We start from the raw sequence: 25129 nt of genomic DNA, 5'->3' as shown, positions 1-25129 counted from the left end.
GTCTTTGCTGCCATTGAGGGGTTTGAACCCTCTGATGGTAGTTCTTGCGATTGTAAGGCCTGTATCTACGCCTGAATTCTTTGTTCTTTTCCAGGCCTACCGCTTTCAGCGTGTCCAACTCAGCCTTCATCCTGGCCATTTCCTCATCGGTGTGGGAACCAAAGAGAGAGGTGCCGGAAAACGGGAGATTGAGAATTCGATGCTGAGACTCCGGCTTTAAAGCCGTTAGGCGTAGCCATGAAGACCTCCTTGCACAAATTCCGTGGGCATAGGAATGAGCAGCCAGAGAAGCCTCATCCGCTAAAGTACTAATCACCTGATTAGAAACCAGCGCCAGTCTTGAAGAATCTCCGCTAAATCCTGCCGGTCCTCTTTCGGCAGTTTTTCCTTAAAATGCTCCAAAGAGTCCCATAAAGACCTGCCATAACGTCCCAAAAGAGCTGCGCCACTTGATACTTTGAAGGAGGATGCTGCAGAGCCCCATACCTTTTCCCCCCAAGAATCCTGAGCCCTACTCTCCTTGTCTGGAGGGACAGAGGATGAAGAAGCGACTGCATGAGTTTTCTTTTCTTCCGAGATGCTTACTGAATCCGGTGGAGGGTCAGATTTTAAAAATAAAGGATCCGTTTCCGCCAGTTTGTACTTCTTCTGAATCCTCGCTGGGGCTGCTTTAATCGAGGATGGGGTAAGAAAAATGTCCATTACTGGTTGTAGGATGCCAGGAACCAGTGGGAGTAAAGGTCTAGACACTGACCTTTGATGGAGAGTCTCAAAGATAATAGAGGTAGAAGCTTGAGGCGCTGGCAAATCTATGTGCAGCTTCTGTGCTCCTCTAGTGAGGACATCGTGAAATGTATTGATGTCGTCGATAGGAGACACTCTAGAAAGAGGGCTATCCGTAAGGGTAGGTGAATAGTCCCTTTTTGAGGAGTGAGTTGAAGAGGAAGACCAAGACGGTGTTCTTGTTTTTTTTCGATGAGCATGTGATCTGTGCTCCGGAGATTTGTCTTGGTGATCCCTGCTGCCAGCAACAGGTGATCTTTCCACTTCCTGCACTAGTTGTTCCAACGGGGATCTGTGCAGCGGACTGGAATAGTCCATAGGCCTTCGAGCCTGGCCAGAAGAATCTTTCTGCCAGTGGCTAAAGGGAAGAAGCCATCTTGGGGACAGATGAACTGAAGGCGACCTCTGCCTTCGTGGAGAGGTTGGCTTAGGAGACCTTGGCGCCTCAGGAGATGGAAAAGAAGAGTTTCTCGTAGAAATTACTTGAGGAGAGCTCGTAACTGAAGCTGATAGGTCCATGTGGTCTTTGGAGGCTCAACGGCGCCTGGAGGAACGATACGACGTCGGTGGTGAGTGTCTCGCTATCAAACGACTATATGTTACAAGCACCGGTGAGTCTCTGGAGAGGGATCCTCCCCCCTCGATGTCGACCTCTTTTGGGTTTCGATGTCGAGTGCACCGACGTTGAAGCCACAGATCTCACCGACCAAACCTTTGACATGGAGTATCTAGGAGAACCCTAGGGAGTGTGAATCGACGGAGAACTCCTTCTCGACGTCGTGCTCTTCCTTGACGTCGATGGAGACCGCCACCTCGACGTGGAACGCTGTCTTGAATATCTCACCCTGGGTCCCGACGATGAATCCTTCTTAGCCGACGTTGGAGATTCAGGTCTCGACATTGAACGCCGTGAGGTCGATGACAACGGAGGTGTTCTTCTGGATGTCGAATGTCGTGCACCTGGTGATGACGAGGCCTGTCTCGACGTTGACCGCCGCCTGGTTGACGGCAACGGAGACGCCTATTTTGACGCCGATCGTTGCTCCCCTGGCGGCGACGAGGAATGTCTTAACGTCGACCGCTGCCTGGCTGGCGGCAACGGAGACACCCGCTTCGACGTCGATCACCGCGCCACTGGCGGCAGGGAAGCACGTCTCGACGTCGACCGCCTTACTGATGGCGTGGCGGAGATCCAACTCTCGACGTTGTGCGAGCCCGCACCAACGGAGAACGACTACCCGATGCCGATCGTCACCTGGTTGACGACGGCGGAGGATGCGATTTACCTGAAGTCTTCTTCGATTAATGGTATTCTCTCGACGGCGAGCCCGCCGTCGATGGTCTTACTTTCGAAGTATTTGACGACCGGTGTCCTCTCGACGGCGATCCCGCCGTCAATGGTCTTCTTGTCGACGATTTTGCTGCCAGTGAAGGTATTTTCAGTGCTGATCCCGACGCTGAAGGAGAGCAGACTGGTACCTTACTCTTAGATGAAGATCTGGCTCTCTCTTTTCTCTTTTTCACCGGAGACCTGCCTCTAGAAGGAGCTCTTCTCAGCCAGTCCATTAAGGCGAATCCTCTCTCTGTCTTTCAGAGTTCGCCTAAAGAGGGACTGACAATGCTGGCAAGTCTTAGGATCATGATCCTCAGGAAGGCAGAAGATATAGACGGAATGTGAGTCTGATCTGGCCTTCTTCTTGCCACAGGAAGGGCAAGAGTCTAAGAGAGACTGCATTTCTGAGAGAAAAAATATGCTGAACTCTTTAAAAAAAAAACAGGAACTTACTTTAAAAGTCAAAAGAGGTCGAAGCAAGTAGGTTTTGACAAAAAAACAGGAGATATTTTCTGACAGAAATCAGAAAACAGAGAGCTGAAGTAACCAGGGTCCTGACAGAAGGAGCCGGAAGAACAACTAACCTAACTGTCACCCCTAAAGCATTATGTGAAGCTAGGGGTGATGGCTGCCTTAAAGGCACGGTGCCAGTTTTTTCCTATGTGTTTCTATGAGTTAGCTTTTCAGCTTTCTACACCAAGTTTGTCTGCAATGCAGCTGGTGAGCCGGCAATGCTTTTATTCTTCTTTGCAGGGTTATGTTTTCTGCTGTACATTAAAGCAGTTTCTAATGCACTTTGTTTTTCTTCTCTGCTTTTCTGAATGTGTATATGTAGAAAGAGGTTTTTTGTTTGATAGCATTACCCAGCTCTCACTGTATGGAGGGCTGCATTGTTTGATATATATATATATATATATCATGCTCCGGCTTGCGTGCAGTTGCTTGAGATGCACTCGGACGCCGACACGGGCCTCAAGCTGCAGCCCGATTCTCAGGCATGGAAGTATCAGCCCCTCAATGTCCTTCACAGCCAAAACACCAGACTGGCCTGACGCGTTTCGATTACTCTTTCTCAAAGGCACTGGGTGAAAAGGAACATGCACACTCCCGAAAACATCTCCGTTGCCTTTTATTGCGCGCCCTCTATGGGCGGCTCGGAATGAGACTGCAAATCAGGTTATGGGAGATGTAGTTCAAGAGGGATAGATAATCCCGTGTAGAGCGCGTTTAATGTTCTGCTGAAAACAGCCCATAGATGGGCCTTGAAGGACATTGAGGGACTGACACTTCCATGCCTGAGAATCGGGCTGCAGCTTGAGGCCCGTGTCAGCGTTTGTGTGCATCTCAAGCAGCAGCACTCAAGCCGGTGCATGATACAGGGCGGTGGCCTTACCGCCGAGTGTGCACCACCCCGAAACCTGGGGGCCACGGGGTCTTGCATCCAGCAGCCTCTGTATGTGGGGCGACCGATAGAGGTTTGAGGAAGTGCCAGTTCTTCAAGGCCCATCTATGGGCTGTTTTCAGCAGAACATTAAACTGTCAAAAACCCGCTATGACGCTTTCCTAAAAAATGCTTAAGTTGGGGTCGAAACGTCAACGTTCGATTTTGGTTCAGTTCCATCAGGTCTTCTGGTCCTAAATTAGCAAGCAACCATGTAATCTACCAGAGACATTTTTTTATTCGTAATACTGATCATTCTAGCTCATTTCTCTCGTACAATTTGTACATAAGTTTGTCTCACCTATGCATAAACGACACTTACTTCACCCATGTCACCGAGCACCTTCTTTCACTATATTGAATGTCACTCCGACCTTGAATTGAATTTTTGACAGGCTCATTGTAAAATGCATAATACCTCTTTATAGAACAAAAAGTAAATACTTTGTACATAGCGTACAATTGTTTGCCAGGAACGCAGAGCCATGCAAGATACCGACACTGGTGCCAAAAAATTCTAGGGCCCTGAAAGGGATAGCCTTAACCCTAGATGTCAGTTCGCAGAACGGGGAGGATGGGTGGGTCGGTGAGGAATCTAACTAACTAATGTTTCTTACAGATACATCGTTACCGAAGGTAAGTAACTTGTTCATCTGAAAGAAACACGTTAGTTAGATTCCTCACCTTAGAATAGATACCCAAGCAATACCAACCCCGGTGGTGGGTCTGCGAACCAAGATCACACCAGAAAGTCCTGGAGGACAGAACGGCCAAAGAAGCAATCCCTCCGGACTTGGCTGTCTAGGCAATAATGCCTGGCAAACATGTGCAGCGAAGCCCACGTTGCCGCCTGACAGATGTCCTGCAAAGGGACTCCCCGTCCCAAAGCAGTAGTAGCCGCTGTGGCCCGAGTAGAATGGGCGCGCAGCCCAACAGGCGGTTCCTTTTTTGCCAAGGAATAACAGATTTTTATTCACAAAACGACCCACCGGGAGATGGTCTGTTTGTGTACAGCTTTTCCCTTCTTTGCACCCACGTAGCCAACGAAAAGCTGGTCGTCCACCCGGAACTGTTTAGTGCGGTCCAAATAAAAGGAGAGCGCACGTTTTGGGTCCAGACGGTGGAGCCGCTCTTCCTCTTTGGAAGGATGCGGAGGCGGAAAGAAGGTGGGCAAGGTGACAGATTGCCCAAGATGAAAGGGGGTCACCACTTTCGGTAGAAAGGAAGGACGAGGCCGAAGGACAACCTTGTCCGGATGAACAGATAGAAAAGGAGGCTTGGACGATAGAGCCTGGAGCTCACTCACCCGTCTAGCCGAGGTGATGGCTACCAGGAAAGCAGTCTTAAGAGTTAGAAGACGAAGAGGACAATTGTGAAGAGGCTCAAAGGGAGCGCACATCAGGAATGTCAAGACAAGATTCAAGTCCCACTGAGGCATTACGAAAGGGACAGGAGGGAACGTGTGAGTAATGCCTTTAAGAAAGCGTGACACTACAGGGGACTTGAAAAGAGAGGGCTGATCTGGAAGCCGTAAGAAGGCAGAGAGAGCAGCAAGATAACCTTTCAAGGTGCCCAGGGCAGAGCCCTGCCGGGCCAAAGAAAGAAGAAAGAGGAGAACCTCAGAAAGAGGGGCGGAAAGGGGATCCACAGCCTTTGCTGTGCACCATGCCACAAATTTGTTCCACCGGCAGGCGTATACCGTCTTTGTGGAGGGACGCCTGGCTGCCAGAATGATATCACAGACTTCAGGAGGCAAGTCAAATGGCATCAACTGCCGCCGCTCAATCTCCACGCATGGAGGTGGAGACTGGACAGGTTCGGGTGTAGGACCGTCCCCTGCTGCTGCGACAGAAGATCCTCCCGAAGGGGCAGACGTATCGGAGGATCGGTCAACATACTGAGTAGCTCGGGATACCAGTACCTTCGTGCCCAATCCGGAGCCACCAAGATGACTTGGGCCCGGTCGCGCTTGATCTTCTTCAGCACTCTGGGCAGAAGTGGTATAGGCGGAAAGGCGTACAACAGACCGCAACTCCACTCGCGACGAAAAGCATCGCCGAGCGAGTGCCGCCTTGGAAATTCCAACGCGCAGAACTGCTGACATTGCGCATTCTCTTCGGTGGCGAATAGATCTAACCAAGGCTCTCCCCACTGCTGAAAGAGACCTTGCGCCACCTCGGAGTCCAGACGCCATTCGTGATCCATCATGCACCGGCGGCTGAGTTTGTCTGCTCTGGCGTTCAGAGAGCCCGCCAGATGTTGAACCACCAGGGTGATGCCCTGGTGTTCCAGCCATGTCCAGAGGCGCAGAGGCTCCTGACAAAGGGCCCACGACCCCACCCCGCCCTGTTTGTTGCAATACCACATGGCGGTGGTGTTGTCCGTGAACACCTGCACAACGGGGGCGTGGCTTGGCTGCCGAGCGGAATGGCTGCCTGAAACCGCAGCTCCGCCGATCGAGCACAGAAATCCTTCAATTATTTGCTGAACTGGGGTGCGAGCTCGGACTTCCCCGCCCGAGACGGTAGTCCAGGGTGTCCGCCCTGTTCTGACCCCGTCGGAGACGCGTGGGCGGAGAGCGGCCCGTGGGAAGCACGGAGACGCGGCGGCCTACAACAATCGCGAGAGCCGGGGCCTTGCGTGTGGAGGGCCCGAAACCTGTTCGAGGGGTGAGGCGGAGGCTGTTCGATCGCCCCAGGAGACGCGCGCCCCGCCGGATGTTCACCCCCCATGGCTGAAACAGTGCAGCCGAGACAGCGGCGGCTGGTGTGGAGAGACACCGAACGTGGACTGGAGGTGCGTCTGGGGGAGAGGCCCGGACGCTCTGCGGCGCTCTGGGAGCTAGCTGGCTACCGGGGACGGCGCGAAAGGTCTTGATGCTTGCGATCGGCAGGCGCTGCTGGGCCCTGCTCTGGGAGCACGTGTTGCCGAACCTCATGGTCTGAGACTCTGATCTGTTCCTTTCTCTCGCCTGCCCCTGGATTGCATGCCGGTGAACAGTGGCAGGCCCGATCGGATAATTGCAGTGGCGGCCATCTTCCCTGAAGCCGTAGTTCTATGGTCGAAGGTTCCAGGGCGACGATCGGAGAATCGCGGTCGGCTGCCGTACATGCCCCGACCATACTGCAGTGAGGTTGGGGCGTTGACCTGGGATGCGGACAGTGTACGGCTGTACTAGTGTTGGCCTGCTCCGACGGCCTGCGCTGTGACTCTCCCCGCTTGGTCCGTTTCTCTGTGCCCGGTGCGTGCCCCGCCACTGGGGACCCAGCCCTCTTACCTACCGACGAGGCCTAACAGCCCTGCTGCCCTCGACGAGAAGCTGGTGGTTGGCGACTGGCGGCGACTGGAGCAGTGTGAGGAGTTCGCGACTCGGCCGCCCACGCATACTACCGGCGCCGGGTGGCGTCCGGTGAGCGGCCATGGGCAAACCGGACACGCGGCAGCCGAAAATCACCTTCGACAAGTCCAAGCAGAAGCCGCCGGACCCAGACTCAGACCTCCGTGAGGCTGAGTCTTCTCGGGCAGACCGGAGTGGTGCTCAGGATGTGGACATTAAAGCCATGTTTCAGGAACTGAAAACAAGTTTACATGGCATTGATGGCAAAATGGATGCGCTGGCGGCCCGCATGGACGGTATCACGTCTCGCATGGACAAACAAGAGGGGAGAGTGGAATCGCTCGAAACACGTGTGGCCGACACGGAGGAAAATCAGACCGGCCTTGCCGGCCAACTGCGGGGCATGGATAAGATCCTGACACTCATACAACAGAAAAATGAGGATTTGGAAGCGCGCTCGAGGCGCAACAACGTCCGCATCACGGGTGTGGCGGAAACGACGGACATATCCAACATGGAGCTCTTTGTTGAACAAATGTGTAAGGATCTGTTTGGTTCGGGTTTGTCTTCGATGTTCCTGGTCGAGAGGGCTCACAGAACATTGGGGCCCAGGCCTAAACCAGGTGCACCGTCCCGGCCTATTATTGCACGAATCTTAAATTATAGGGACCGGAACGTGATCTTACGAATGGCAAGAGACATGTCAGACGTGCAATACAAGGGCAACCACATTGCACTATATCCGGACTATACGATGCAGGTTCAGGCCGCTCGAAGGGAATTTTTGCCGGCGAAGAAACCTTTTCAACAGACGGGCACCAAATACTCCCTCATCTACCCTGCTAAACTCCGGGTCCAAGGTCCCGGTAAACCGTCCTTCTTTGTTGACGCGAAGGCGGCTCTGAAATATGCTAAACAACTGTTAAAGGACCAAAAGTCTCAGGCACCTGCAGATGACTGCTCCTGTATGCTTCTTGTTAAGTCGCTGGGTATTGCCTGTCCGCGCTGTGCTGGGCCATAGAGAATGTTTAATTCCCTGGAGTACCAATTTCAGATGCTGGAAGGGAGCTGAGCAGGACTGCGGGATTGGGGGGGGGAGGGTCCTTGAGCTGGTACACTAGGCCCGCGCTCGATCGCCCTGTCATGAGTACAGGGCTTGTGGGTGGCCAACCTGCGTACCTCAAGGGATGATTCCCATTCATTGTTCACATCTAGGGACTGTAGTTACAGTTGTCGTAGTTGGGAGGGGGACCTGGGAGGTCATTGCACAACCTGATTGGGGGGTTGGAGCGGGTGGGGTAGGGGTTTGGTCGTGGTTGGGGGTTTTTGTTGAGTTCTATTTAAGTTTCAGAGCTGGGTCGGAGGAGGCGAAAACTGCTATTGAATCGCACATTGTGCACTGCACGCTGCCATGTCGACAGTCACCTAGCAAGAGGTGTTCTGGCATTTGCCGGGCAGGCTGCCCGGATTGCCGGGTGGGATGTGTGCTGTCTGTCAGAGAAGGGTTGCGGGAAGTGACGCGGCGAGGAACAGGTCCGTGGCCTGATCGAGTTTTATTCCAATGCTTGTTGCCGTGTGGAGGTTCCCTACCTTGTCGGCGGACTTACAGATTGCTGAGGCATGGCCGCCCCCATATGTGGAGACCCGCTGGATTGGAAATGCTTGCTTCGAGATTTGGCAGGAATTGGCCGGGTGACTGGGGGGTTGGGGTATGTCTGATGCTTGCCCGAACTTTGTTAACACGCCTGGTGCTGTGAATAGCATAAAGTGTATTACCTGGAATGTACGGGGCATGAATGATATACGGAAAGTGAGACTGATACAGGCCTTCCTAATTAGAAAAGGTGCGGACATTTGCCTTCTGCAAGAGACGCACCTGACGGCCAATGCTGCGCAGCTGCTCAGGCACAATCGATGGGGGAGGTAGTCCACGCTCACTATTCTAACTACTCTAGAGGGGTGGCGATACTTATCAGAAAGGGGCTTCACTGGAGGACGTATGAGGAAATCAGGGACGCAGGGGGCAGGTATGTTCTGTTGGTCGGTTCGCTGTGCGGCGCAAGAGTGATTCTGGTGAATGTGTATGGCCCGAACGACGATAATCCAGAGTTCTACGAGGAATTGTGGCATAGGGTGCGGACCTGTGGACCTGCGGCGATATTGTGGGGAGGTGACTATAATGTGGTACTGTCAGATGCTAAAGATAGGCAGGGCACAACTCGGGAACATCACCCCAGGGCGTCGGAGGCGCTTGGCCATATTATGCAAGAGGCAGGGCTGGTGGACTCCTGGAGGACACTGCACCCTGAGGCCCGCGCCGGTACGTGTATCACAGCTCATCGGCGGCCTGGTCCAGATTGGACTTCTGGCTGCTGTCCAGAGATTTGCACTCATCGGTGTTAGAGGTGACTCACTTGCCGCGGTCTCTTTCTGATCATGCCCCGGTTTGCTTGACGCTATCCACGCCGCCGCAGTACATTCAGCCGTTTAGTTGGAGGTTCCCCTCCCGTGCGCTGCGCGACCAGGTCTTCCAGCATTCTTTGCGGGAAAGATTGGAGGAATACTTTGCACTCAACGAGGGCTCAGTAGATTCACCTGGCGTGCTCTGGGAGGCCTGTAAGGCAGTAACCAGGGGTCATTGCATGGCGCTAAAAACTGGGGTTCTGCGCTCCATTAGAGATACCCTGAGCAAGTTGGAATCTGAACTAGCCCAGCTTGAAGCTGCGATGATGGCGGCCCCTTCTGGTGGTGCGAGTGCAGCCTTCAGGACGAAACTGACCAAGTATCAAGAGGAGGCGGAGAGGGAGGTCGCGTTCTTGTCCAAAGATTCTCAGGCCAGACGTTACGGAGAGGGTGATCGAGCTGGACGAACACTAGCAAACATGCTGCGCCCGCCACGTGGGTCGGAGCATATTCTTGAGCTACAAGGGTCAGGGGGTGAAGTGATTCGAGATCCTCCGGCTATACTGACAGTGATGACAGATTACTATAAGGTCTTGTATACCTCTAAGGTGACACCTGATGACACTATTATTAGTGACTACCTGGACACCATAGCACTTGCGTGGTTCAGTAATAATGCCCGACAATATATGGACCTACCCTTCACGCAGGAGGACATTCGAGCGGTGATAGCCGCTATGCCACTCAGCAAGGCACCAGGCCCCGACGGGCTGACGGCGGCCTTCTACAAGGAATATGCAGACCTACTGGTCCCGCGATTGCACAGTGTTTTTGAGGAAGTGATGGAGTTGGGCATCCTCCCTACCTCGATGAGAGAGGCCCTTATCATTACGCTGCTTAAACCTGGCAAAAATCCTGTTACCCCGGACTCATATCGCCCACTCTCGCTAATTAATCTTGACGCCAAAATTTACGCGAAATTACTCGCTGACCGTCTGAAATTTATGCTGCCACAGATAGCGTTGTCCGATCAGTCGGGCTTTGTAATGGGGAGGTCCACTTCCCACAATCTAAGAGTGCTGTTTGGGCTCCTGCATTATTTGGATCCCAAGGTACAAGCCGCGGCCGCATTGCTTGACGCCACTAAGGCGTTCGACTCATTAGAGTGGAAATTCCTACGGGCGTTATTCACTCGCATGGGTTTCAGCCCCTCCTTTGCCAGGCGTATTGGAATACTCTATAATCACCCGACGGCTAGGGTGGGGGTTAATGGTCATACGTCTGCCCCGATCCCCATAACCAGAGGGACTCGGCAGGGCTGCCCCTTGTCGCCATTGCTGTTCGCCCTTGCGACGGAGCCGCTGGCGGCTCGTTTGCGCCAACATCACACTCATCGCAGTATCGGCTTCACATCGCGTGGCCTGTTGGTGTCTATGTACGCCGACGACATAACCATATATATGATGAATCCATCGGACAACTTTGACCCACTGATGCGCGAGGTGACAAGATACAGTGGCCTCACAGGTATCGATATCAACTGGTCGAAGTCGGCGATGTTCCCGCTGACGGACGGTACGAGTCAATGCCATACGGAATTCCCGATTGACTGGGTCACTGATGAGATTAAATGCCTGGGCGTACGCTTTAGCCGATCGGTGCAGGACATATGGCTGGCCAATTTTGGTGTGGCCGTGGAGTGGCTGGAGTGTAAGGTGAGGCGCTGGAAGGCGCTGCCGCTGTCACTGATGGGCCGCATAGCAATTGCTAAAATGGTGGTCGTTCCTAAGTTTCTTTACTTATTCGTTAACATCCCCCTGCCACTCACTAAGTCGTTCTTCCGTCGGCTTCGCTCCGCCTTGCTTGAACTGGTCTGGGCGGGTAAGCAGCCCAGAGTGGCCTGGAACCTCCTCACACTTCCCTTCCGTCAGGGAGGCCTCGCGGCCCCGGACATGGAGCTCTATGCGTACAGTGCTCAGGCCCAATACCTGCACTTCTGGCAGCACCCAATCCCTTACCAGCCGCACGTGGCTATCGAGATGGACGTTGCGGCCCCCTGCCCCCTTCGTGCAGCGGTGTATCAGAGATACAGACGCTCCCGGGATGACATTGATACTGTTGAAATGGTCCGCTGGGCCTGGTCAAGCATTGCCAAACGTGCGGGCATTGATGATTTATATGCGCCGAGCATGCCCCTTGCGGATAATCCACTATTGGGGCCATTGACGGACGCGGCGGTGGTGCGGCGGGCGCAGGCCTGCGGCCTGAAGGTGGCGGGGGACCTGTACCCGGACGATACCTTCCTTGCATTGCGGGATATGGCGGCGGCGCCGGAACCGACGGCCTCGGAGCTTCTTCTCTACTATCAACTGCGGTCTGAATGCAAGGGCAGGTACCCTATGTTTCCAGATGCTCCGCCGACGCTTGCGGCCCTGGAGGACGTACTCTCGAATTCCTCCGCGCGCAAACTGATCACACGTATTTATAGAGCTACTCAAAACACAGCTCCGGTTGTGCACACTGACTCTAGATCCTCGTGGGAACATGAAGCGGGTATATCTATTACCGAGAAACAGTGGGAGTACTGTTGCTCCCAACTTGAAAACCTATCCCCTAATTATAGGCTGCGGTTGGTACACTTCAACTATCTGCACCGGACTTACCGTACGCCCATGCAACTGTGTAGGATGGGACTGCGGTCTGATGCGAACTGTTGGAGATGCGGTGAGAAGGAGGCCGTGTTCTATCACCTTGTATGGGTGTGTGGTCCCATATGCGACTTCTGGACTGCAGTCTTCAATACCGTGGGGCAGATTGTGGGGGTGGAACTGGAGCCGGACCCACTTGTGGCCCTCTTGGGATTCGTTAGAAATGTGCCTAAGGCCTCACGTAGGCTTGTGGCCCTTTTACTATTACTTGCTAAGCGTCAAGTAGCGCTACACTGGAAGAAGGCGATGCCGCCGAAAGTGGCGGCCTGGATAAGATCGGCGGTGTACTGTAGGGAGCAGCTGACCTCATACTGGGACCAGCTGCCACAGCGCTCGCGGCCTGTAGATATATGGCAGCCACTGGTGGATTGGTTGGCTAGAACGACAGCGCTGGAAGATGACTAGGCGGTCTAATTGTGGCTTTGGTGACGTGGCGAGGTTGGATTTTGACTGTGGTACGCTGTACGTGGTGATCCGCCTGACATAAGTGATCTGGGGTTTGGGGCTCGCTTTCTGTGGGGGGTTGTCAGTCGATTGCATTGTCTGGGTGGGCTGTGGGCGCAGCGTGAAGGTGATTATGACATTTTGATTATTCATTGTTTGCTTCCTTTCGACTCGGGCTCTCTGTTAGTTTTGTTTTGTTTGGTCCATTGCAAAATGTTGTATCGCTGTTCGAATGTACGACCTCAAATGCTTGGGCGGAGCTCCGCCTCGCAAACTAGCTGCCTGCCTCCGGGTTGTTGGCTGAATAGAAGTGTACTCTTCGATGGAACAATAAAGGTTTTGGAAAACAAAAAAAACAAAAAAAGAACACCTGCACAACACTTCCCCGGACAGAGGGAAGGAAGGCTTTCAGTGCAAGTCGGATCGGTCTCAGCTCCAACAAGTTGATGTGGAGGCGAGACTCCGCCGGAGACCAGAGGCCTCTGATCTCCGCCTCTCCCATATGGCCACCCCATCCCAGGAGGTACGCATCCGTCACTACGACATGCTCCGGTAGGGGTAGGGAGAGGCTCTTGCCCGTGACCCAATCGCGGTCCGTGAGCCACCACTGCAACTGCTGTGCAGTGCCCTCCGAGATCAAGACATGGTCGGACAGGTTGCCGTGATGCTGGGCCCACTGAAACTTCAGGTCCCACTGTAGAGCCCGCATGCGCCGCCTGGCGTGATGCACTAGTAGGATGCAGGAGGCCATCAGCCCCAGAAGCCGCAACACTAGCCTGACCGAAACCCAGGATAGAGTCCGAAAGATGGGAATCAGGGCCTGTATATCCCGGACCCGCTGTTCCGGTGGATGAACCCGGAACTGCGCTGAATCGAGAACCGCTCCGATGAAAAGGAGCTTCTGAGAGGGACTCAGGTGTGACTTCGGCACGTTGATGGAAAACCCCAGCAAATGCAGGAGATCCGCCGTAGTCTGGAGGTGGGAGACGACTGCCTGGGGCGAGCCCGCCTTCAACAACCATTCGTCGAGATAGGGGAAGACTGGAACCCCTGATCTGCGCAGATGAGCTGCGACCACCGCCATCACTTTCGTGAACACCCGAGGGGCACTGGTAAGGCCGAAGGGGACCACGGTAAACTGAAAGTGCTCCTGACCCACCGTGAACCGCAGGTAACGCCGGTGGGCCGGCAGGACAGGGATGTGGAAATATGCGTCCTACAAGTCCAACGCTACCATCCCGTCTCCAGGGTCGAGGGCAGCTAGAACCTGAGCCAAAGTTAACATTTTGAACCGTTCCTTCTGGAGGAAGGCATTGACGTTCCGGAGGTCCAAGATAGGGCGTAGGCCCCCTTTGCCCTTCTTGGGAACCAGAAAGTAGTGGGAATAACAACCACGACCTACTTCTGGGCTCGGAACGCACTCGACGGCCCCCTTGGCCAAGAGGGCCGAAACTTCCTCGTGGAGAAGATTCAAATGATCCCCCGAGATACGGTGGTGCTGCGGTGGCATGGCTGGAGGGGTCGTCTCGAAGGGGAGGGAGTAGCCCCTTCGGACGATTTGCAGCACCCACCTGTCCGATGTGATGGACCGCCAGTGGAGCAGGTGATGGCGAACTCTGCCGCCCACTGGCGTGGAATGGGCCTGAAAGCTCGGACTAGGAAGGCTTTGAGGCGGATGCTGCCGGGGTGGATGTGGACTGACCGCGTCGTCCTCCAGTACCGCCGCGGCGGAAACCACGTCCGCGACCGCGTGCAGGTTGGTTCTGCGGCCGGTGGCTAGGCGGACGTGAGGAGGAGGAGCCCCTTCCTTGGCCACGAAAGGAGCGAAAGGCGGAAGTTTGTGGCCGCGGGGCCGAGAGGCCCAAGGACGTGGCCGTAGCCCGGGAGTCCTTGAAGCGAGCCAGCGCACTGTCCGCTTTGTCACCAAAAAGGCGAGCGCCATCAAAAGGCATGTCCATGAGGGTGCTCTGGACATCCCCTGAAAAGGACGTGGACCGCAGCCAGGCGTGACGTCAAAGCGCCACCGTGGTAGAAATCGCCCTACCCAGCGAGTCCGTAGTGTCAAGCCCACATCGGATTGCATGGCGCACTGCATCTCTCCCATCGGCCAGGGCCGAGGAAAGCCGCGCCCGGGCCTCCTCCGGGCACAGCGGCAGCACGTCCTCCACCGCATCCCACAGAGAGTGGGAATAACGGTCCAAGAGACAGGCGGTGTTCAAAGACCGCAGGCCCAAACTGAACGAAGAGAACAGCTTCTTACCAAACTCTTCCAGTCGCTTGGAATCCCGGTCCGGAGGAGCGGACGGGAAGGAGGATTGGGAGGTAGAGGTCTGGATAACCAGACTCTCGGGGGTGGGGTGTTGGGACAGAAAACTGGGGTCTCTCGGAGCAGGGCGGTGGCGCCTGGCAACGTTCCTGTCCACAGGAGGGACTGTGGAGGGCTTGGACCAGGTGCCCTGCAGAACGTCAGTGAGGGCCTCATTGAATGGCAGCAGAGGCTCAGTGGAGCATGCGGCAGACTGAAGCACCTCAGTGAGGATGTTAGTCCTCACAGCCACGGCAGGCAGCTCTAGCCCAAGGGCTTCGGCCGCCTTGCGCAGCACCACAGAAAAGGCTGCACCCTCCTCCGAAGCCACAGTCGGAGGAGAGATGAATCCAGTGTCTGGTGAGGTATCCAACCCACTGGCCTCCCCCAGTTCATCTGCCCAGTCCTGAGCAAGTTGGCTCTGAAGGGCCATAGGGTCCTCAGACCCCTCCCAGTCGCCCCCGTCATCCGATTCCTGGTAAACAGGAGGAATGATCGGAGCCGGTCGATAGACAATATGTGTCTCTAGCGGCGTCGGATGCGGCGTCGGGCGGCGCCGCATCGGCGTCGGGACCGGACAGGGGCTGAACCGGGGACCGACGTCGACCGGAGCTGGCGTCGGGGGTGGTATCGGTGTCGGCGCCGGCGGAGGAGGCGTAACGAGGTCGACCAGCGTCGACGGGGGCCCAGGCTCGGGCCCCTCGGGGACCTGCGGCGTCGGGGCCGGAGCCTCCAACGGCGCCGGGGCCGGAGCCGCCGGCATGCGAGGTCGCCCAGTCGAGTCCGCGGGGCCCGAAGGCGCGCCAGCGGGCGTCGACGGCGGGGCCAGGTTCCTCATGGCCGAGAGGAAGGCACTGACCTCCGCCGGCCTCGCGTCAGTCCCAGGGACCGTCGGGTATGGGGATTTGCGCGGCGCCTGCGGCTCCTGTGGAGCCGCGGGGGTGGAACCACCGGGACCCTCGGCCGAGTCGCGCGACCGGCGAGGGGAGTCCGAAGAGCGGTGTCGCTTCTTGGACTTCTTGGAGTGCCTCGACTTACCCGAAGACTTCGAGCCAGACGAGTGATGATGTCGAGTGCGGCTCCGCGACCGATCCTTGGACCTCCTCCTGGAGCGGGATCGAGAGCGACGCGGAGCCGAGTGGCGAAGCTCGAGAAGCTTGCGGGACCGCTCCCGCCTAGCTTTCGAGGTCAGGGCCAGACAGTCGGAGCACGACGCCGCATCGTGATCGAGGCCCAAGCAGTACAGGCACCGGCGGTGATGATCGGTCACCGACATCAGTCGGTGACAGTCGTCGCAGGCCTTGAAACCAGGCATCCTACCGGCACCAGAGTCGAGAATTGACCAAAAAGAGTCAAAAAAGTTAGTCAAAAATTGACTAAAGGGGTAGCTCTCCCGGATCTGCGCTTACTGGCGCGGAAAAAAGAAGAGCTGACGTCAGCGCGCGAGGGCGGCGTATAAGTACTCCGACGACATCATTCCGGCGCACGACGCCGACGACGGACGCGGAGCCGCAGACGACGCCTAGCGACGCGCAAGGGGTATTGCTGACTAAAAATCTTCCGGATCCAGTCTGACGCCTGGGGATATTCTAAGGTGAGGAATCTAACTAACGTGTTTCTTTCAGATACACTGTTGTACATTCACTTTAGCGAGTCTCAAATTGCGAGTCACGATTCGGTGCAATTTGCGGCTCGCTAAAGTGAATGGTCATACATCTGGCCCCTTTGTATTGGCAATACGGCAATGGTTGGCAGATTGTGCAGTTACTCTTTTGCTTGAGGCATCAATTAGCTTGGACTCTTTGTCTCGAGGTGGTGCATAACCTGAAGTTTGTGAATTTGCTCTAAAGAATCTAAAGGAAGCTGGAATTAATAAAAATTGGGTCAGATGGTGGGGTTTATATTTTTTTATTCACCCTGAGTGTTATAATAGGTGGCCTCACTGGATCTTTGAAAATGTCTTTAGCATGCCTCATCATACCCTTTAACATGGGTAATGACTGTGTTGTCTTCTGTGTGGTCCCTAATATTTCAAATAAGAAATCTTCTTCCAAAGATTCCTTGTGTAAAGTGACTCTATGGTATGTGGCTGCCCTGGCAATTAGCTACTGATATGAGGTGTTGTCATCAGGTGGGGAAGGTTTAGCAAGGTATAGACCTGGATCTGTGTCTATAGGAGGATCTATATTATATTCATTCCATGGATCTGGTGGTGGTTGTCCATAAGTGTCATCCCCATCCCTTGCATCAGGATCTGTACAAGGAGAGCCCTGTGGTGTGATGTGTACAGGGTCTGAAGGTTGTATAATAGGTTCTGGTGAAGCTGGTGGAGGGGTATGAGGAATGGGGTGAAGAGGGCTAGTAGCCATGTCCTCCTTCTTTTTGAGAGGGATTTTATATCCTGTGTCTATTTTTCTCTTGGAGGATGGTATAACTGGCTTTGCTGTTATATGTCCAGAGTCTGGATTCATATAAATTTCCTTTTGTTTTGGATCCAGCTTTTCTTGCATGATTTCCATAATTGGCCCTTGAGGCTTTTGAGGAGCATCTTTCTGTTTCCGTTCCCGAATTTTTGGTGCCGAGCTGGATTTGTCCTTTTGTCTTTCCAAACTGATGTTTTAGGTGCCAAAGGTGTGGTATCTCGACTCGAGCCCTAGTCGGAAGGCCTGACGTGCCCTTTCGGTGCTGAGCTGGAGGGCGGGCATTTGAAGCAGAGTCTTGGTGCCTACCATGGCCGGATGCCAGTGGTGGCCAGGAACCCTTATAATAATAATAATAATAATACTGATATTTGTAGAGCGCGAACAGCTACCTCACAAGGAGGTGTCCCTTATAATAAGCGGAAGTAGGTTTTGTGGGCAAAGGGGCATTGGTACTCTTGGCACCTTGACCGGCTGAAAAATTATGGGACTCCAGTTCTATTTCCAGCTTGGAGTCAGAGTCTTGGACGGAAAAGGCCTTTTCTTCTTCTGCCGCTTCTTCTTCCTGTTCGATATCTTCTCTGAAAATACTGGGGGTGTCTTCTATACTTTGTTGCAGCATTTCTTTCCATCGAGCTCGGGAGTCTCAGAGAGCCTTTTTCGATTGAAATGAGTGACAGGCGTCACAGTCTTCTTCCTTGTGCTCCGGAGACAAGCACAGGTTGCAGACTTTGTGAAGGTCAGTGCGCAGATATTTGGAGTGGCACCGACAGCAGAATTGGAACGGAGTCCGTTCCATCAGCAGATTACTCGATGATGTTTGTTCGAGTAGAAGTTCAAAAAATGGGCAAGGCCCGAAGGCCGGGTTTGGAGTTTTCTCAATCCAACTAGGAGATTTTCTCAATTTTCGACACACGGACTATGGGAAATGCATTCAAAACAATACCAACGCGGGTGCAGTGGATTCTGAACTGAAGGGATCCCGATGAACGGTCTCGAACCAGAGCACAGCAAACCACGTGCGAACCTGATGGAGGAAAGAAAACAATCTAAAGGTTGAATCGATGTCCATGCACATTATCACCAAAAGGAGGAGTCACTTTACCTCGAGAACGGAAAAGATTTCTTCGAAGAAAAACAACTTGCTAACATCCGGACCAACACTCGATGGCAGGAGTTGCAGAGCATGTGTATCTACAGCACACATGCCTCAAACCATTAATTTCTGAAACACAGAAAAGATTTATGCCAAACCAAATGGCATCATGTTAAAGCGAAATATCCCATCAGAAATATCATTTGTAGTCAGATGTCCACATAGAGGTGTTGGTTCCAGTTAATGGGATGTGGTCCTAAATATATGGTGGAAAGTAGCTTGCTCCTTCTAGTACTATCAATATCTCCTGTATCCTCAGAAAGAGATGGCAATTTACCACAATTTTCTTATTTGCTGAGCAAAGGTCATCGCACAATCTCAAAGAGACTGATTTTTTTTAACACACCTTTTTATCACACCCATAATTTTTAAGAGACCTGAATGTTTCCACTGACACCTTAGTCAACTGAGAGCATTCTCCATAGAATAATATTGGCTATAGAGCTCCATTTTGACTGTTTTTCTGATTTTTCTAGTGTTTAGAGCACAAGGAGCTTAAGAATGCTTGAAGTCATAACATGGACCCATAAGGTGGTAGGACAATCTGATTTTATTTGCATACCAAAGTTGTGTTATCTTTCATTGCTATGGTACCAGAATGACGAGTTTTAGATTTTAAATCAAACATGCAAAAAGATTGTGGAAAAACTGCTTTTTCTGGTTCGGGCAGTGAAAGTTTGTTCTATGAAGGCGTTGGTCTAGTTGAGAAGGACAGAACGTCTGTGCAATGCCTACCTGGCTCCCCGATAAAGACGTGGTGAGAGGTATAGGACCATGTGGCAGAAAGGGAGGGTTCTAACCAATTTCCCAACACTTAACAGCCCCGTTTTTCGCAATATAGCATTCCCTCTAGCCATGGCTGGCAAGGCTTTCTGTCACTGGGTACATTGAGAATCTAGTAAACTAATAAACCACTTCACCCAAAACCAAATTAAGGCCTTCGAACAATGAAAACAGACTATAAGTTTCCGGAAACAAATCAGTTTCACAGCTCCCGAATATGACACAAGGGCTTTATATTCTCCTAATGCAAACAGAACCACTCAGCCCCTAACCCACTTTGAAAAAATGCTTTGTAACTATGCTGGCTCAAGGGTACTGATTTCCAGCTCTTATAGGACATTCCAGATGGCTAAGAGATGGCCCTACCAACGGAGTTGAGAAACAGACCTCAGCAAGCAGATCACAGATGACTAGTCTGAGTGGATCTGTGGACTGAAACTCCCAAGATCTATCAAAGTATCCCCCACTGGAGTCAGCATACAAGATAACATATATTAGTGGTATATAAAACCTGTGCATCAACACCACATCTTTCACACTGTTGATGGAGGTGCAGCAGAGATAGGGGAACTTTTCTTCACATCTGGTGTTCCTGCATAGTCAGCCAAGAATCTTAGAAGGAAATCTTGACACATATCACAGGGACCATAGGCTTCTCTATCCTGGAAAGTCCTGGACTCACTAGCTTAGGAGAGAGATCGGGTTAGCTAGAGAGTATTACGTTACTTGACTGGACACTGCTACTGCACACACTGGGGATGGTGAGACAGCTGATAGCATTATTTTGGAGAAAGAAGAAACCCCTGCCTATTGCTCTCTAGTTTAACACATTTTGGCACCTCCTGTAATGGAATAGGTCTGCCAATGAAGTCTTGAAAGGACAGAGCACAAGTTCACAGCGAAGTGGAAGCCCTCAGAAGAGTTTTTCTCGAGACTGGAGCACCTCTGCTTTCACCCATGCTTGAAGCCCTCCAGCTTTTTGATTGCAGGATAGGTCCCTGCCATCTAGCTTCTCCAGCCCTCAGTATACACCATACTTATCCAGATACACTTGTGAAGCAACTACACATGACAGGGTTGGACTGGGACAGAAATTAGGCCTGGGCACCAGGGCCGGACAAACCAATTATTTCACCAAGAATTTCCCTTATACGCAGGAGCAACTGGAAGCCATTGTTTAGGGCAGTGAGCCATTCCTGGTGCCTCTGTCACGTACCCTGCTCCTGGAGGTTAATTGCAGAAGGCACAGGGAGGCGTCAAGAGAAAAAAAGAATGTGAGAGGGGGAAGGCAGAGTAAAAGTGATCAGAGAGTGTGAAAAAAGAGAAGAAAGAGAGAACGGATGGATGAAAAGAGCGAGGTTTCGCAAGGAGAAGGAGGGAGCTGGCTGGTTTGAGCATTTTTGTAATGGCTGCTTTGCATTTTCCAGTCCAGCCTTGCACACTAGAGGTCTCCAAAAGCCCACACTACGCTCACTACCATTTATCTAACAAGTGATATAATTTCCCTTACTTTCCATGGCAGTAACTATGCCTTGTCCAAAGTCTGATCCCGCTAATTCCACTCCCCTTCTTTTGTTAACTGGGCGCGAGGAGAGAGCACCAGCTGGTTCTCTCACAGGCTGATAGTTTATGGGTCACTGAAATGTTATATATGGTTATTAAAGACCTAAGACCAATTATGTTTTCTTGTGCCTTAAAAACTAATAAGAATAATTGAAAGCAAAAAATATTGTGATCAGAATATCGACTACCACAATATTGTAGGGCTAATTATGTAGGTAAGGATAGGTTAACTCTACATAACTCAACATTTATGTACCTTCATATATATATATATACACACACACACAGACCCCTCCCCCCGGTGGAAGTGTGAGGGAGGACAGGGAGACCCCGATAAGAAACACCCCTTCTTACCTCCGTATCGGTTGAAGCTCTCCTCGAGCCTCGTCCAACAGGATCCATGGAGCCCTGAACAGAAAAAAGAAACGGAAGCCAGACTTACAAAACTAAAGAAGGACTACTGTTGTGCTATGCAGGCAAAAGGTAGAGCAGCAGGTAGCGGGACCCAATGAGGCAGAAAGAAGATCACCAGGTACGGCAGAGGAGAAAAGGGAGACGAAGAGTGTAGGTAGCGAGAGAGACCAGGAAGCCGCGGGACGTGAGCGGCGGACAATGGAAAGGTCAGAGAGCGCTGTAAAACCCAAAGCAGATGAACCCAGGGAGGAAGACGTGGGGCCCGAGGACGCTGGACCGGACGGAGCCGCGGAAGAGTGGAATGAGCAGTCGCGGTCCGTGCAGGTAACAGCGGCAGGGCCGCGTGTGGGGTATTTTGAGGGACGAAGCAAAGGGAAAATCAAATAAATAATACATTTCCCTCTGCATCGTCCCTCGAAATACTCCCCACGCGGCCCCACCGCCACACCGCTGTTACCTGCACGGACCGTGGCTGGGGGCACACGCGATACGTGGGTCAGTGGCAGAACTAAAAGGGGGAGGATTGAACGGGTTGCGCTGAAAGGACTGAAGGGGAGGACAGAACGGGGAGGATGTGTAATTGGGGCACGCTTCTTTCCTCACTCGTTCTCACAATAATTTCAGCCTACTAAAACCTGGATAGTTTCTCCTCCCCCCTGTTGTTTACGTTCTGTCACGTTAGGGAAAATAACTAAACCCAAAAGAGGGTAACATAGTCTAAACGAATTGGAACAATTTCAGGATGAAACCGTTCAATAGCCAATGACAATGCCTTTTTTTCACTTTTTTTTATCCCTTAGAAAGGGAATAACAAGTAAAAATAGTTAGAAAGTTTTTTTTTCTTTCTTGCTCTTTTCCTTCTTTACACTTGTTGATATATATATTTTGCCACCGCAACAGAGTAGTAGGGCTCGTGCTATCACTAGAGTGTGGTATACGGGTTCTATTCTACACAAACCGAAGGAAAACTGACAACTTACCGCTACTTTGCTCATTTTGTTTTCTCTGAGCTTCGCGGTTGCACCCTCCTCGATGAAGAAGACGGTCTAGAGGAAGAAAAGAAGAAAGAAGAAGTTGGCAGAAACACTGGCATCAACTCTAATACCTATAAAACAAAGCAAATTGATAAAACTCAATAAAATACGCCTTAATTAAGAAACATTAAGCTTCTTTTTCCGCCCTTCCCTCCAACAGGCAGTTGCCACTGGGTAGTTATAGTCAGGGCAATGTTTCTATAGTTAATTGACTTTTAGCATGCTAATAACAATTAAGCTGTTTTACGAATCTCAAGAAAATTTCCCAAAAATATCCAATCCACCTCAGTTTCTTTATGGGAAATATTTGGGTGATCCGTCAAGTGGAGGAGGAGAAAAATGGGGGGCTCTCAAAATATATTTACCCCATGCAATTTTCTGCCACTGAGCAGAGGGTTTACGTTAACGCCAGCAAAGACTTGGTTGCTGTCAAGAGGGACTCAGCCCCCAAAGAGTGGTTTTACTATATACCACGTCGTCCTTCTTCATGATGGATTTATGACTTATACACACAAAATCCACACTTAAGAAAATAATTCTGGAATACACTAAATCTTGGACACAGTAATCACGTTTGCACTTCACTGTGCAAATACAGCTGGAGTACTAGAACCCATTCCGGGTCGGAAATACAACCAGAACTGAGGATCCATACAAAGAGATTGGAGCCTTGAAGAAGTCGCTGCGCACAACAATTAAGCGCGACCAAACACATGTTGGCTAAGGATCTCAAAATTAAACTGAAGTGACTGTTTCAAAGGAGGAACAAGAGTGTTTTTTATTATTGTCAATGATACATAATATATACTGTCGACATGTGCAAGGGACAGTAGTTTTGGTTTATCAGTGGTTATCCAGACATTGGGGAAGAGGATAGCTCTCCCCACCCTTATGCACCGCAATCATAATTGTACACTAGTATATACTCACTGCGTATTTCCCAGTAGCGTCATTACCCTACACAATCCACCGACCAAGAAGTCCTACTATATGTATATATACATACATACATATACATAACCACCAAATGCTGACCTTTGAATAAAATCAGCGGGACACATGCTCTGGGCACAGAAAAGGATTTATTCAGCAGTAAACGCTCCCTGCAGTCCGTGAAACAAAATTGTGGCAGACGTGTTTCTGGCCGGATTGGCCGTCATCAGTGCCAGTCCCACAGGCTATAGATTGCTCTTGGACTTCAGAGACCACTCCCGAGGAAGTAGACTCTCAACTCCTCCTCCTGCAGGCAGGTGTGTAAGATTGCGCTGGGAAGCCCAGGTCCACTGCATGATGGTATTTGCAGTCCACACGAGGTTCCAAATACAGTGAATTGGAAACCAGAACAGCGATATTGTCCCCAATTGCTTGGCGCTGGGCTGCACTCCACTTTAATAGTCCTGGATATGTTAGTCCCTCTGAAACCTTTATCTGTGCCCTTATCAGGCAGCACCGTGCCGCCTCCTCTCTCCCCTCGCATTAATAATGCCAAATGGAAATACCTCTGCTTGGGGGGGCGCCACGTTTGTACTCCTCGTACTTCACCAACAGTTACTGATTACGCGGAGCACCAGAACGAGAGGGCGTGCCCCTGCCGGTATCAGCGAAAACCGGCTATACTCAACCACCAAATGCTGACCTTTGAATAAAATCAGCGGGACACATGCTCTGGGCACAGAAAAGGATTTATTCAGCAGTAAACGCTCCCTGCAGTCCGTGAAACAAAATTGTGGCAGACGCGTTTCTGGCCGGATTGGCCGTCATCAGTGCCAGTCCCACAGGCTATAGATGGCTCTTGGACTTCAGAGACCACTCCCGAGGAAGTAGACTCTCAACTCCTCCTCCTGCAGGCAGGTGTGTAAGATTGCGCTGGGAAGCCCAGGTCCACTGCATGATGGTATTTGCAGTCCACACGAGGTTCCAAATACAGTGAATTGGAAACCAGAAAAGCGATATTGTCCCCAATTGCTTGGCGCTGGGCTGCACTCCACTTTAGTAGTCCTGGATATGTTAGTCCCTCTGAAACCTTTATATGTGCCCTTATCAGGCAGCACCGTGCCGCCTCCTCTCTCCCCTCGCATTAATAATGCCAAATGGAAATACCTCTGCTTGGGGGGGCGCCGCGTTTGTACTCCTCGTACTTCACCAACAGTTGCTGATTACGCGGAGCACCAGAACGAGAGGGCGTGCCCCTGCCGGTATCAGCGAAAACCGGCTATACTCAACCACCAAATGCTGACCTTTGAATAAAATCAGTGGGACACATGCTCTGGGCACAGAAAAGGATTTATTCAGCAGTAAACGCTCCCTGCAGTCCGTGAAACAAAATTGTGGCAGACGCGTTTCTGGCCGGATTGGCCGTCATCAGTGCCAGTCCCACAGGCTATAGATTGCTCTTGGACTTCAGAGACCACTCCCGAGGAAGTAGACTCTCAACTCCCCCTCCTGCAGGCAGGTGTGTAAGATTGCGCTGGGAAGCCCAGGTCCACTGCATGTATATATATATATTTTTTTGCCACTGCACCATAGTAGGGCTTGTGCTATCACTAGAGTGTGGTATACAGGTTGTATTCTACACAAACCAAAGGAAAACTGACTACTTACCAATACTTTGCTCATTTTGTTTTCTCTGAGCTTCGCGGTTGCACCCTCCTCGACGACGTAGACAGTCTAGAGGAAGAAAAGAAGAAAGAAGAAGTTGGCAGAAACACTGCCATCAACTCTAATACCTATAAAACAAAGAAAATTGATAACATTCAATAAAATACGCCATCATTAAGAAACGTTCAGCCTCCTTGCTTCTTTTTCCGCCAGCCCCTCCAACAGGCAGTTGCCACTGGGTAGTTATAGTCAGGGCAATGTTTCCATAGTTAATTGATTTTTAGCATGCTAATAACGTTTGAGCTGTTTTACGAATCTCAAGAAAATTTCCCCCAAAATATCCAATCCACCTCAGCTTCTTTCTGGGAAATATTTGGGTGATCCGTCAAGTGGAGGATGAGAAAAAT

The 25129-nt window shown here is 51.8% G+C and overlaps 1 long non-coding RNA gene across 1 annotated transcript in view; it reads right to left on the bottom strand.

Moving 5' to 3' along the window:
• Positions 1-21291, bottom strand: part of LOC146833476 (uncharacterized) — a 35829-nt gene extending 14538 nt beyond the window's left edge. Inside the window, exon 1 of the long non-coding RNA XR_014960244.1 lies at positions 21031-21291. This is a non-coding gene — a long non-coding RNA (uncharacterized LOC146833476). The remainder of the gene's footprint in view (positions 1-21030) is intronic.
• Positions 21292-25129: the final 3838 nt, after the last annotated feature.

The sequence above is a fragment of the Triturus cristatus genome, chromosome 4_2 (assembly GCF_964204655.1).
Source record: "Triturus cristatus chromosome 4_2, aTriCri1.1, whole genome shotgun sequence".
NCBI lineage: Eukaryota > Metazoa > Chordata > Amphibia > Caudata > Salamandridae > Triturus > Triturus cristatus.
The sequence above is the reverse complement of the archived record's forward strand: the minus strand, read 5'-3'. Positions and strand labels throughout refer to the sequence as shown.